At 33.7% G+C, this 13980-nt stretch overlaps 1 protein-coding gene across 6 annotated transcripts in view; it reads left to right on the forward strand.

Moving 5' to 3' along the window:
- GREB1L (GREB1 like retinoic acid receptor coactivator) overlaps positions 1-13980 on the forward strand; it is a 286115-nt gene that overhangs the window by 62461 nt on the left and 209674 nt on the right. For all 6 annotated transcript variants that reach the window (XM_074276314.1, XM_074276303.1, XM_074276331.1 and 3 more), the window contains exon 3: positions 10835-10880. The gene's annotated coding sequence lies outside the window, so the exon portion shown is untranslated. The remainder of the gene's footprint in view (positions 1-10834; positions 10881-13980) is intronic.

The raw sequence follows: 13980 nt of genomic DNA on the forward strand, positions 1-13980 counted from the left end.
ATGTCCTAGACTTTGGAGACAGCTTACATTGCATTTATTTTTTTCACATAATTTCATTTTTTGAGAAGTTGTAAGAATTGGAGAAAATGTCTAGCCCTCAGTGGATACATAGGCACTCAGTTAGCAAGTGACTCCATAAATGTTCACTGTATGTCAGACACTGTGTTAAATACAGGGAAAACAGAAAAAGGCAGAAATAGCGTTCTTGGCTTCAAGGAACTCACATTTTGATTGAGAGACAAAATGCAAACACTATGTTTGTGTGGGGTTTTTGTGTGTGTGTGTATATATATATATATTTCTTAATATACATATATATGTAGTATAGTAGAAAAATTAATGAAAAGGTAGGTTGGCATAAGTTAGAAACATCATTGGACCTACATCCAGAAGGGTCCTCTGATACTGAATGTGAGCTTGAGTTAGTCATTTAATCTGTCTGAGACTCAGTTTACTAAACATCCTTAAAAATAAGGGAATAATAGTACATAAATAGTGAATTGAGACATCTGTAAAATACTTTGCAAATATTAACATACTATGTAAATGATAGCTATTATTTTTACAATAGCTATCTAAGAGAGTTGTAGCAAGAGAAGTAACTACAAAAGAGGATGCTCTATATATTTATGTGACCTTTTGAAAAGACTTGAGTACATTTCACTTCATTAGCCTCCCCATTCATTGCTGTAGAGGCTCAATTCTCTGAGGTTTTCCATTTTCAAAATAATCTCAGCTAAATTGTACACTATTTCAAAGTCTGATTCTTTTTGTACAGCAAAACAACTGTTTGGACATGCATACATATATTGTATTTAATTTATACTCTTAACATACTTAACATGTATTGGTCAACCTGCCATGGTGGGGGGGAAGGAAGGGAAAATTAGAACAAAAGGTTTGGCAATTCTCAATGCTGTAAAATTACCCATGCATATATCTGGTAAATAAAAACTATTAAAATATTTAAAAAAACCCAAAATAATCTCAGCTAACTTTCAATTTTTTGGTGCCTAATTATTAATATGAGTTACTGTTATTTATAATTGAACTTTATCTGGAGCTAATTGAGAGTCGTGATTCTATCCTGATTAGAACTTGCTGAAGTTGCTGTTATTGCAGAGCTTCAGTGGGGCCCCAGGAAATTTACCTTAAAGAGTACCTCCATTGAAGATGTCTACAGTCACCCTTCAATTATCTAAAGATATAAATTAAAAAGAAAATAAAGTATTGCTCCTATACTAAACAAATCCCTAAAGCAGATTAGGTCAGCAACATAAAGTTAAATTTTGAACCTTTTGATTCTTTCAGAAAAAAAAAATCACCCCAAAGTTTCCTTATCCTTTTTTAGTTGCAAGATAAACAGCTATTCTCTGGAAAGGTAAGCCTACTTGGGTCTAGAGCTTTTTCTACAGAAGTATTGTATGTAAATGTCATGTTTGTAGAGATTTAGAGGTCTCTATGAACTTTTCCTAAAGTTAATATGTTTATTTGGGGGTTACTTAAGCTTAGTACAATTAAAGACCACTTAGTATAAAAGAACAAAGGCACAGCCCCTCACTTCCTTTATTTGTCTTCATTGATGCAATATGATTCTGCATTGTTGTGAAAGGCAGGTCAAGTTCAACATTACTAAAAATACTGTGAAAGTGATGACTCCATTAATAAAATGCTGAAATTATGGGGTTGAGATTAGCTGTAGAAAAACTGAGGAGTTAGCTTCAGTTTTCCCTTTAAATATCTGTTCCTTCTTCTTTCCTCCCAGGTACACCAAAGTATAAGTGATTGGCTCTTAGGTAACTCTACAGCAGTATTACTTCAGTGCCTCATAATGGGATTAAGGGCATAGAGGTGGCAGGAGAAGAGAGAAGGTGCCTAAAGATCTGTCTGTTTGGTCTAACAGAGAGGCTGATTGTCACACACAGAGAGATTATTACGTGAATTCTTAGGACACAGTGACCTACTGATAAGAGCCTTAGATGTTATTTTTCTCATGGAGTATTTTCATAAATGGGGCCAGAATATGAAGCTAATGTAATGAAGATCTAATTCAATATCAGTTATTAACTTGGGCAGGAAGGCACTTTTGAGAAGAAGCAAAAAAAAAAAAAATGAATGAAGCTTTATGGAAATCCCTAAAATGATTGTCCAAATGCAATGACAGGGTATGTATGTATGTGTGATCTGGTAGTGCAACAGATAGAGCCCCAGGTCTGATCTCAGACACTTATTAGCTATGTGACTCTGGGAAAATCCCTTTATCCTGCTTGCCTCAGTTTTCTTATCTGTAAAATCAGCTGGAGAAGAAAATGGTAAACCATTCCAGGATCTTTGCCAAGAAAACTCCATATGGGGTCATAGAGAGTCCAACGTAGCTAAACAACAGCAACAACAACCACATGATTTTACAGCAGGAATAGACATTTAAAAGTGTCATTCAGGATCATGGTGTTGTCAAAAAGCCACGGAGATACCAATGTCTTCTTTTGCCAGCTTTAGAGAAATCTCACTGTTCAGTCTATGGCTGATTGTTGACTGAAACTCAAAATTTTTTAGGATATTTTCCTCACAGTAATCCAAGAAAGCTGGTATTGCAAATGATACTATCCCCATTTAGCAGAAGTGGAAATTGAGGGTCTTACTTGCCATGAGTCATGATATTAGGATGTATCTGGAATGGTATCAAGTCTCAGTTTCCCAACTTCTTTCCAATATTATTCCAATTATTTCTGTTTATTTTTATGTAAGGCTATCTTACATTTTATTCTATTTTTTTAATCTTTTGATTTTATTCTAAAATTTCTTGCTGTCTCATAGAATCATTGATTTCTTTTTGGTTTATTTAAGTTTTTTTTTTGTTTGTTTTTAAGATTTCATTTCTTGAGTTGGAATTATTTTCTCTTCTAAACTCCTTCCATTCCTTCCTTTAACAATCTGTTAGTTTTAATGATCTTCAGGCCTAGATCCATTAAATTGGACCCTTTCCCATTAAATCCCCCTCTTATACTCAGCAAAAAAAAATTCAAACTCATAATGCAAGTGTTGAATAAGTGTTAAGAAAAGACTGCACTTTGGATAGTCCCTCTTTATTCTATCATAGCCAGACTGCATTTCGAGAATTGTGTTTAGTTCTGGACATAACATTTGAGAAAATACATTTATAAGCTGGGAGTGTTCATAATACATGATCTAAATAGAAGAGGTCACAAAAATAATTTGAGGAGGATGGCAGAAAACACCTTGCATAACTATGGCTAGGGGAAGGATTCTTAACAAAAATGACTTTAAATGTAGGGGTTATAATAGAAGATAAATTGGACAGTTTATTGATTACACAACTGAAAAGCTTTTGCACAAACAAAATCAATTCAACTAGAATTAGAAGCAGTAATTGATGGAAAATGTTTGTAATGAATATCTGTTGGGAGATATGTTTTTCATATTATTTATGGAATGGATACAAATACCTAAAAATGAGACATTTCACAGTAATGAAGTAAATGGTTAAATAATATAAAAAGACAATTTTCAGAAGAAGAAATTCGAGCAGCAGACATTGTTTTTTTAATTAATTTTATAATTATAAATTTTTTGACAGTATATATGCATGAGTAATTTTTTATAACATTATCCCTTGTATTCATTTTTCCAGATTTTCCCTTCCCTCCCTCTACCCCCTCCCCGAGATGACAGGCAATCTCATACATTTTACATGTGTTAACAGTATAACCTAGATATAATATATGTGTGTAAATCCCATTTTCTTGTTACACGTTAAGTATTAGATTCCGAAGGTATAAGTAACCTGGGTAGATAGACAGTAGTGCTAACAATTTACATTCACTTCCCAGTGTTCCTTCTCTGGATGTAGTTGTTTCTGTCCATCATTGATCAACTGGAAGTGAGTTGGATCTTCTCTATGTTGAAGATATCCACTTCCATCAGAATACATCTTCATACAGTATTGTTGTTGAAGTGTATAGTGATCTTCTGGTTTGAGCAGCAGACATTGTGGTGCACACCTGTAAGCCCAGCTACTGGGGAGGAGGCTGGGATCTCTTGATCTCAGTTCTACTTTGCACTGAGTTTCTGTTGACGAGTATTATTCACACTTAAGTTTAAGCCTTAGGGAAGAAGAGATCCACCAGGCTAATTGAGGAGATAATTGATCCAAGTTAGAAATGGATAACATCTAAGCTCCCAACCTGATCAGTAGTGGGAGAAGGCTTTTATACTTCCAGCCAGGACAAGAAGTGAAGATCAGAAGCCATCCAGATCAATAGCTTTCATTTTAAAGCAAGGAACTGAAGTATAGGGAGCTATGATAGTTTTATATAATGAGAAATTAAATACTAAATCTTTTTAAAGTAAGGAAAATTTTTCTAGAGGAGGTACAATTTTAGAAATTATTTGAATTAGAGAAAATTTATTTTTTCAAAATATGGTGCAGTTTAGAATTATTTCAACAAAATTACTAAGGCATCTATTTAATTACAGGTGCTTAAATTTCCCAAACCCTGAACTGTTTCCTGTTATTTTTATTTCCTGATGAGAATGGATTTTGGGAAAAGAACAAATTATTATGAAAAAGTCAATAGAGTTTACTGAACACTTAATTAACCTAATAGTGTCACTGGTCATTTGCCTTTTTTCTCTGCATAGTTGTGACTCCAGAATCCTTTTAAATTCTAGTGTGGGTTTGTTTAGAGGTCAACCTGTAGGATCATAAACATTCATACCATTAATTCCCAAACTTGACCAGTTTCTGGTGACCTTCATTACTAAAAGAATTATTTTTTTCCAACATGGTAATGAAGATGTTGTTATTTAAAGCTTCTCCATTTGAACTTAAATGAGCCTTTTTTGGAAGTAAAAGGTCATGCCCTTTGGCTTCTTTTCCATTCATCCTACCCTAACCTTAGTGATTGGGTGGGGTCCTTGGTTTCCTTGTGCCCGTAGAATTCGGATATCTCCACCTGTTTAGAAGCAATTGACCTATTCTAAAAGTCATCATTTCCTTATTTGGGGGGTGGGGTGAGGATCTAAGGATACTCTTTGAAGAGGAATTCCTCTTGGAATAATCACATATGTTAATACTTAATAACTTCTACAGTATCTTTTTTATAGCTACAGCAATATAATTCCTTAAATGTCTTCTACTATGTACTCTTTGAAGTCAGAGAGCAATTCCTTTCAGTTCAAAAAGCATTTGTTAAGGATCAACTATGTTCAAGGCATTTTTATATTCTGAGGAGGTAAAGAAAAAACAAACAAAAGAAAGTTCTCAGTGCCAGTCTTCTGGTAATTTATATTTTATTGGAGAAGGGGGAGGATAATAACATTTACATACATTTTTTAAAAAGCATAATTTTTTATTATGAGACAGGAGCCTTTAAGAAGTGCTTTAGGAAGATTATTTTAATAACTGTATGAAGGATGTATTGAAGAGGGGAGACACTGGAAGTTCAAAGATTAGTAAGGATCTAAAACTAGGATGTTGGCTATATGAGTGAAGAGGAGGTAATAAATGAATTATATCTTGGAGGAAAAACTAATAGAATTTGATAACTCTTGCATATGAGAGAGAGAAGAGGAAAAAGCCAAGGATAACTTGGGTTGCAGACCTGGATTATTGGAACGATGTTGGTAACTCAACAAAAATGGGGAAATTTGGAAGGGGTAAAATTAATAGATGAAGAGAATGAGTCTTGTTTGGGAATTTTTTGAATTTGAGATGCTGAGGGGCCATCCAGCTAGTAGGAAGAGGGTGTTGTGAAATTCAAGAGAAAGATGAAGGCTGAATATACAGCCTTTCTCTCTTGATGTGGATGGCACTTTTCATCCTAGGACTGTTGGAATTACCTTGGATTACTCTGAGAAGAGCCAAGTCCATCACAATTGATCATCACATAATCTGGTTGTTACTGTACATTTTTTTTCTAGTTCTGCTCACTTCATTTAGCATCAGGATTTTCTAAAATCAGACTACTCATCATTTCTTATAGAACAGTAGTATTCCACTGCAATTCATATACCATAATTTATTCAGCTATTTCCCAATTAATTGATAGGTATCCCCTCAATTTCCAATGCCTTGGCATTACAAAAAAAAGAGCTGCTACAAACATTTTTACACATGTGGGTTCTTTTCCCTCTTTATGATCTCTTTGGGTTATAGACCTAGGAATGGCACTACTGGATCAAAGGGTATGCACAGTTTTATAGCCCTTTGGTTATGTTTCCAAATTGCTCTCCATTATGGCTAGCTCATTTCATAACTCCACCAACAATGCATTAGTGTCCCAGTTCACCTAGATCCCCTTTAACATTTATCATTGTTTTTTCCTGCTACCTTAGTCAATCTAATAGGTGTGAGATAGTACCCCAGAGTTGTTTTAATTTGCAGTTTTCTAATCAATAGTGATTTAGAGAATTTTTTATATGACTATAATTGGCTTTAATTTCTTTATCTGAAAACTGTCTATTTATATTCTTTGAAAGAAAAGCCAAAAAAAAAAAAAAGAAAGAAAGAAAGAAAGAAAGAAAGAAAGAAAGAAAGAAAGAAAGAAAGAAAGAAAGAAAGAAAGAAAGAAAGAAAAGCCATCATATATAGCAACTAAATCATTGCTTGTAACCCTGGAAAAGGTATTTTCATTAGAGTAGTGAGGTAAAAAGCCAGATTTCAAGGAGTTGAGAAATAAATGGAAAGTGAAAAAGAGGTAGCAATACAGACAGATGATTTTTTTTCTGGTAGTTTAGCTATAAAGGGAAAGAAAGTTGTTGGGAGAATTTCTTGAGAAAACAGCAGCATTAAGGGAAATGTCTTCAGAATGGGAGAGGTTGAAAATGAGAGAGAAGAGGTGATTGGAGGAAATGAGATTGAAGAAGAGTTAGCCTTATCTCAAGAGATTTCAGTCCTTTCTTATTCTTTGTGACCTCTTTGGGGTTTTCTTGGTAAAGACACTTCAGTGGTTTGCCATTTCCTTTTTCATCTTAATAGATGACCAACTTAACTATCTTTCTATCTCCCCCAATGCCTAGCTCTATGCTTTGTAAATAACAAGTATTTACTATATAATCGTTCAATGAATGAAGTGCATCCAACAGTTATTTTAGATGTCGGGGAAAATAGGAGGCAATATTACTGTCAGAAAATATTTGAGAAAAAGTCAACTATGCACTTGGCAATGAGGCTAAAGGAAGAATAATACAGGCACTCGAAAAGCATACAATCCATTTGGGTATACAGATATCTATATTTGGATTATACAAGATGGTCCTATTAAGAGAAAAAAGCATAGAGTTAGTGCCAAATAAATGGCATTGGCAGTAATCATTTCAGCAGATTGGCAGAGGGAAGTGATCACCCATGGGGTATCATAGTTGAGAAAAATCTTTGTAAAGGAGCAGAAATTGAACTGAGCCTCAAAAGAATTAGGCAGAGATTTAACCAAAGTTAGAATGGAAACTGCAAGCAAAAGTTTAGAAGAGATAGAAAGTGACAATGCAAAAAAAAAAAGAAAAAAGAAAGAAAGAAAAGTAGAAGAGTTAGCAGGGAGAGGAAATAAGAGCCATATACAAACACAATAAAAATGATCAGGAGTAGAATTTATTTTTTAAAAAAAGGGTAGGGGTAATAATCATTGATCTCAAAGTCAAACTATAATTTAATCAAGAGAAATATACATTATATATGCCAGTCATGTTAATATTGTTTTAGATGCATGTCTGTGCACATGTATGTGCATATCATATCTGTGTGTAGAGATAGATTTGGGGGGGGTGTTAGAGCGAGAGTGTATTTTTGTATACATAAATAAATCCGTGCTTAACTGTAGCCTGCTTAGGAGAGGTGGGAAAGGAAAGGGGAAAAAAAAGAATAAAGTAGAGAACCTATGAGGAAGCAAAGAAAAGATAGACAAGCACAAATATAATGTCTTCTATTAATATACATGCTTAATTGAAATGGGCATTTATTGTTATATATTGTTACAATCCTCTCTGATGTTCTGCTGGACACATTGCAATGTTTTTTTTTGGGGGGTTTCCCCCCATTTTGTGGCTTTCTTTTTCTACTTTGTTTCCTCTTATTTTGTATTTAACTTTTAAATAAATAAATTTTTAAAAATTAAAAAAAAAAAAAGAAAGTGACAGTGCAATAGTTAGACTTAAATGTGATAGTGGAAGATAAAGTTAGAAATATAAATAGATGGTGATCAGATTGTGGAGAACAGTGGGGAACCACTGATGTTTTTTTCTTTTGAATGGTAGGATGGCATGCTGAAAGTCTGATTTTAGAAAGATTAATCTACAATATAAGAAGATAAAGAGACTGGAGTCAGAGAGACTATTTAGGAAATTTTTGTAATAGTCCAGAGGGCTTGGACTAAAATGCTGTCTTGGCATTTTTGTAGTTATAACGACTATAGATTCCACTTCTATAATAATAGAAATATTTGATATTCAAAATTAACTTAATTAGAAAAGGGATATAAATATTTGTCTCCTCCCAGAAAGGGTCCATTGTCACTTCTTTCTGGAGAATAAACTGATGCATTTTAAGAAACGTCATTGATTTCAGAGGAGAAAGATCTTCCAGGATGACTATCATCTATTAAATTAGAAAAGGAGTAAATTTAAGAACATGGAACAGTTGAAGATGAGAATGAAAGATTGGCTATTAGAGAGCCAGAGTTATCCTAGTATGTTATATTGGCAAAAATACTGAAAGGAGAATTCACGGATGGGTTTTGATCATATCACTTCATTTTGTTATTGAGATCACATGGGTTCCTCTCTGTTTATTGAAGCTCTGCCTGACCTTTAAAGCTAAACCTAGGTCCCATGTAAATAAATTTTCCCAGTTTTGGCCAGCCCACAATGAGATTGTTCCTTCTTTTGACTTCTTGAACATACATTATTTGTTAATCTTTTGACATATTTCATATGCTGTTAGTTATTATTATTGATCTTTTTATATCGTCTCAACCTTCAGGTATTTGAGAGACCATTAGGTCTGGAATTAATTTAAATATGACCTTAGACACTTAACCTCTGTTTGCCTCAGTTTCCTTAAATGTAAAATAAAGGTAATAATAGCACTTAATCTTCTAGGTTGTTGTCAGAATAAAATGAAATAATGTTTGTAAAACACTTTGGGAATGTTAAACCACTAGGTAAATATTGGCTATTATTATTTTCAATTAAAGTATAAACTTGCTCAGTGCGGGGAATTTTACATTATTCTTTGTGTTCTCAGCATTCTCCACACTACCTTACATTTAGTGCAGACACTTAATAAATATTGTTGTTGAAGATGACAGGAGACTTCCTACTTTGAGTATCATTTCTTTGGAAATCTGTATCTTTGTAAAAGAGTTGTTTCCAAGAGTGCTCTCAATTGAATACAGTTTCAAAGAATCACAGAACCTTAGAGTTAGAAGGGACCTCAGAAGCTCATGATAGGTTTGAATTGAAATATTTTTCTACATTTTCTAACTACTGGCCATCTAGTCTGTGACAGAAAACTTACATCTGAAAGAACCTACTACGACCTTATGAAGCAACTGCCAAAATTTCATTTGGGGGCAGCTCTGATTTTGGGAAGTTCCTCCTTCTGATTAACCCTAAATCTGCCTTCCTACAATATCTGCCCATTGTTTCTCTCTATATATGCCAAGTAGAACTTGTCTTATACGTATGTGACAATCCTTGAATACTTGGAAAATGTTTTCATGTCCTCCTTAGCTTCTCTTCTCCCACCTAAATAACTCTAGTTCCTAAGAAACACCATGATATATTGAAAAGGGCTACGGTGTATTCAGGTTAGCTGTTGTGGAGTCATTTCATTCCTGCTCTTTGTGACCCCATTTGGGGTTTTCTTGGTAAATGATACTGGAGTAGCTTGCTGTTTCCTTTTCCAGCTCATTTTACAGATGAGGAAACTGAGGCATTCAGGGTTAAATAACTTGTCCGGGGTTACACAGTTAGTAAATGTCTGAGGTCAAATTCAAACTCATCAAGTTTGATTCCAGGCCTGACACTCTATTGCATCAACTACCCTGGAAAAGAGAAAAATTAGGGAGCCATAAAATAGCAATCTTCAAGAATTTGATGAGCTGTTATAGCATAGAGGGATAGAAGGAGAAAGCACGACTAAATAGTCACAAATTTGGTGGTAAGCTCAATATGGGTCAAAAGTGCTTATAGAGAGTATGTGATTTTAGACTGCATTAAGAGGATGTACCGGGCATGAGGAGCGACAGTGCCTTTATTATACTTTGTACTGCTCAGAGAGCGTCTGAGATTTAAATATTTTAGGAAGGACCATGATAAGTGAAGAGTATCGAGGATGGTGAAGGGCCTAAACATCACACTGCATGTAAGTTGAGGACATGAAAACTAATTTCAAGTTTTTAAATAACATCCTTGGAAGAAGATTGAGCTTATTCCGCTTGACCCCAGAATAGGATCAATAAATGAAAGCTACAAAATTGGGCTTGACATAAGGAGAAGGGAACAACATTCACCCTTGCAAAATGTTGTGTTCCAAAAATTTTTGTCTCTTTCTCCCCCCCACCCCACCCTTAGATAGTAATGTGCAATATATACATGCATATATGTATATAAAGTGGTCATTTCTTTATTTTTGGATGATAAAATAAAACTAAAACCATCACTAATATAGTAGTATTTATTGTTCTTGTGTCCTAGTTCAGATCAGAGATGTGCTTTTAAAATTGTCTTACGTACTTAATATGTAGAAATTTATCTGTAGATTTCTTACATGCATATATCTAAATCTTAGTAAAAATTTCTCCTTTCTTAATTGCAGCTTTTGTGTCCAGAATCTGCAACTTCCCTGCTGCATGACCCCTTGGGTAAGTGACCCTTTGTGTGCCTTCAATTTCACATTTATAGAATAGAAATGATAATAATACTTTCACAGAGTTGTCTTGAGGATTGAATTAAATAATATATTAAAGCACTTTTAAACTAGTAGCAACATGTGAATGTTGAGGATTATTATCATAACATATAATGTTCATTTTCCTTGATTGTTTGTTTTGGTCTTGCCATTTAGATTTCTCTTTATTTGAAATGTAGTATAGAGAGTAGAAAGGATTTGGGCCTTGATAGATTTGTTATTCTGGCTTTTTAAAAAAAAATAATGTCAGATTCTTTGTGACTCCATTTGGAATTTTATTGGCAAAGATAATGAAGTGGTTTGCCATTTTCTTCTCCATAATACTAGAGCAAATGGGTTTAAATACTCCTTATATCATGTATGACCGTGTAAAGTCAATTTACTTTTTTATACCTTAGATTTTTATTGGAATAGATGATAAAACCTTAAGTTCATTTCTAGTTATGAATGCTATAAATCTTCTCTGGAGTTACAATGGATGTCTTTTTTTTTTTTTTAATTGGAAATATGTCCTTCTGGCCACATCTGATTAATGAATCATTTAAATTTTTAAAGCTAGGATAGACTATATTTTATGGGAATTTCTTTAATATCTATTTTGATGTATTTATTTAACATAAAGTCAGATTAGCTGTTTCCTTTATGTATTTTTGTCTCTTTGGAATGAGGAAACCTACTTTTTATCAAAAAAAAAAATCCAAAAGACATGCTTATTTTGAAACATGGGGCATAAAGCACTTTTAATATCTAATAAGTTTTGAAAAATAAAACCATTTTGTTTTACTGTGTACTCAAGATACATCCCATAATGTATAAATTACTTAAAAGAAAAGCCTAGAATAAGCATGATGAAAATTCTTTTTAAAGATTAAAGAAACATTGAAAAATTACAAATAGATTTTTTTCTGTCTTTTTTTTTCTTTTGAGTTCGTAGCTCTTTAGTGAATCAATCAGTAGCTTGGGTTCTTAAAAGAATTTTTTATGGCATAATAAATTGTTATAAAATGTTATAAATTAACATTTATAACACAAAAAATAAGCCATTTCCTAACCTTGTCCTCTTTACTTACAGAGGTCATAAAAATTGTTAATGCAAATGAAGTTGCCTTCTGTTGTGTGATGCTAATAGGAAACGGATCATTGCAGTTTATGGGGTACTTACCCATTTTGGTTCATGATTAATGGCTGACTTCAAATGACATTCCCTCACCGATTTCCTACTATTTATCACCTAAAAGAATAGAGCCCAAACATGAAGTTGATTTTGAAGTTGTCAGACTTTCACTGTGGTGTAAATTCATCACAAACCAATGCTTTAATCAATTTAGGAAGGAACAGTATATAAACAGGAGGTTTTACAAACTATGCTGTTTTCCCTGGAAAAACAGAAACAAAAAAAAATTCAGCTTTGTGTCTCTATTTTGTTCTGGCCTTTGTTTTTCTCCTTCCCCTCCCCACTGATAACCATTCCCAGATTCCAGGAACTCTTCGGTTTTATTTCTGTACTTACATGTTGCTGTGTTAAATATTCAAACAAAATTGATGCTGTAATTTAAATTTGCTTTAAAAATTTTAAGCATACAAGACATTTTACAAAACTAATGTTCTACAATAGTAGAATACTATTATAGAACATTTCTTTTGTTGCTCCTGTGTTCTTCCTGTTAGGACAATCCTCAGTCTGTCCTCGTGCCACCATGCTCCATTTCCCAAGGAGTTAAAAAAAGGTTTCTCTTAGGCTTGGAACAAGCTTTCATTGTCCTATAATTAAGCTTCTGACTCTTCAAATTATTCTTTAACTTATTTTCAAGCAGACTTTTCTGTACTCCTATAGGATTGGTAGAGAAGTCCAGTTGTGTCTTAGTGTATACCTAAAGGCAATTCAAGACTTCTGTATCCTGTTGCCCAATTCATGGCTTGGCTCATGCATAGTTGGAATTAAAATTTCATGTCCATGAATTGTTTACTTCAGTTCATATACCACCCATCATATGGCTACCATTATCACAATGTTTGGAAATAGCTAACTTAGCATTTTGGGATGATAATTTAAATGTTTCTTATCTAGTCAACCATTTTCTTTGAAATTATATGGTGTGTAGTTTTTTTTTTTAATTTTGTTTTATTCTGTATTAATGTAGTTTAGGAAAAACTTACCTATGTCTAGTTGTGGAGGTGACAACAACACATTCCCTTCTTTGTTATAATGCATCAAGACCTAGATGTGGTGGAACAGAAACATTTTTAAAAGCCTAAGATGAACATAGTTTTTTTTCAGTGACCACTAGGCATACCTTTTAGAACGCAGTTCAGTTACTCAGAAGAATCATTATTAGTCCTTTAAGCTTGAATGTGGAATCTGACTATGGAGAGAGATTCATTTGTTCTGCTGGATAAGAAGTCACCTATCATGGCTCAGTTCAAAGTAGTTAATGTTCTCGTTAAAGACCATTATACTACAGACTAGGCTAAAATCTCTCCAGGTTTCAGTTTTTAGTCTTTTCCTCAGAGTACAGTGTTGGGAATTAGAGAGAGGACTGAAGGGATAGGGATGGAGGAGTTTGGAGAGGAGGTAGGAAAGAGATAAAGGGAGGAAGCAAGTGGCAGAGGAGACTTGAAAGCATGAATGTCTGGATAGATGATATCAACTTTGTACAACATTTGCCTTTCCTTCAGATTCTGTGGTTTGTAAATGTTCATCCTTTCAAGTTAGCCTTTCACTTTCTCCCTCCCTTTTCCTCTGTTTTCTCCCTTCCGCCATGTGTGAATATAGATAGTTGGAAACTTAGAGGGAGAGGAAGACAAAGATGCAAATACCCAGATAATTGTTATTAAGGTAATAGAAGAAAAATACTGTACTATTATAGTTAAATATAACAAATTAATCAAATAAGATTTAAGATTTCTACAGATCCATTCTAAAGGCTACTCATGGAAGGAAGCATTTTTTTCTTTCCCACATCATCCCCCTTCCTTCACACCAAATTATCAAGGCTGTGGTTCTAGAAATGTGTCATTTGCCATTTTAGTCAGAGCTTCAGTTATTATCTTGA

The sequence above is a fragment of the Sminthopsis crassicaudata genome, chromosome 1, assembly GCF_048593235.1.
Source record: "Sminthopsis crassicaudata isolate SCR6 chromosome 1, ASM4859323v1, whole genome shotgun sequence".
In the NCBI taxonomy this organism is placed as follows: Eukaryota; Metazoa; Chordata; class Mammalia; order Dasyuromorphia; family Dasyuridae; genus Sminthopsis; species Sminthopsis crassicaudata.